The sequence below is a fragment of the Poecilia reticulata genome, linkage group LG18 (genome assembly GCF_000633615.1).
Source record: "Poecilia reticulata strain Guanapo linkage group LG18, Guppy_female_1.0+MT, whole genome shotgun sequence".
In the NCBI taxonomy this organism is placed as follows: Eukaryota; Metazoa; Chordata; class Actinopteri; order Cyprinodontiformes; family Poeciliidae; genus Poecilia; species Poecilia reticulata.
This window is the reverse complement of record NC_024348.1, coordinates 4501006-4502116: the sequence shown is the minus strand read 5'-3', so window position 1 is coordinate 4502116 and position 1111 is coordinate 4501006. Positions and strand designations below refer to the sequence as shown.

At 41.7% G+C, this 1111-nt stretch overlaps 1 long non-coding RNA gene across 1 annotated transcript; it reads right to left on the bottom strand.

Moving 5' to 3' along the window:
- Window positions 1-774, bottom strand: LOC108167201 (uncharacterized). Its single transcript, XR_001777560.1, has 2 exons — window positions 161-774; window positions 1-87 (listed from the first exon to the last, which is right to left on the bottom strand). It is a non-coding gene; the product is annotated as an uncharacterized LOC108167201 (long non-coding RNA).
- Window positions 775-1111: the final 337 nt, after the last annotated feature.

The following is a 1111-nucleotide window of genomic DNA, read 5'->3' as shown; positions in this document are numbered from 1 at the left end:
TAAAGGTTATGGTGATTTATTAAATACAGWGCAAACAGGTATGTACAAGAAGCTCAGGAACTGGTGCTCGTCTTCGTGGTTCTGGGTCTCTAGGTGGAAATAAGGCAGGTAAGAGGGGGTTCAGAGATCGTGGGAATTTGCAGTCCAGCCAGAGACCTACYTGCTGATTAGCTCGTCAAAGCATGGAGAGGTGAACTGCAAGGATCCGGAGCTGCAGGCTGGAACGCGGGCGGGAGCTTTTCTAGAGGGCGGACAGGTGAGTGGAGGGTGGTCTCAGGTGAGGAGCCAGGAGGAGAGATCCGCTTGACCAGGGATCTGCCTCTGACAGAACTGAGAGCTGGTCTCAGGGATGTGGCCACCAACGGGTAAAATCCGCGGGGTCTCGAGGATCTTTGGTAATCTGCCCAGGTTTGTAGAAGTTCGAAGAACTCGGGGCTTCGCGGAATGACAAACTAGGAAAGGCAGCACAAAGGAGGTTACTCGGAGAGCAGGTTGGTCGGAGGTGAGCTAACAATGGTATTATCATCACAGGCTAACACTCTGGCACAGGAGTGTTGGCGGCTCCGTCCTGATAAACTCCTCCAAACAATGTAAGTGGCAGCAGTTGTGCAGCTCCAGGTCCAGGCCCTCCAGAAGGTCCCAAGATGCCCCCTGGTGGAGAAACTAGAGACTACCTAACCTCCTTCCCCAGATCCTCACAGTTTTTTGTTTTAAATATTTCTTTTGTTTCTTGAGAAGCATTTGTCTGTAAAACTGAGTAAAAATATCACTAATAGGGTCTCTTGTACCAAATCTCTATTTTCTCTTTGATTTTTTTCTTTCTTTAAAATGTATTAATTTTATTTTTGTGAGGTTAAAGCATCTTTTAAATAAAATATGTAATTATTATTATAAATACTTATACTGCTACAAACAAGGACGAACCCTAGTGAAAAAAGTACTTTAGTATATTTCAAATATACTTACATTTGTGTAGATATATTTTAAGTATACTAAATATTAAGTGTACTACCTATAAATATATACAAAGTATACTAAAAATATGCTTGTACTAATTTTGACATAACTTTAAAGAAATGTATTAAATAAAAGTATACTTTAAGTGAACAAA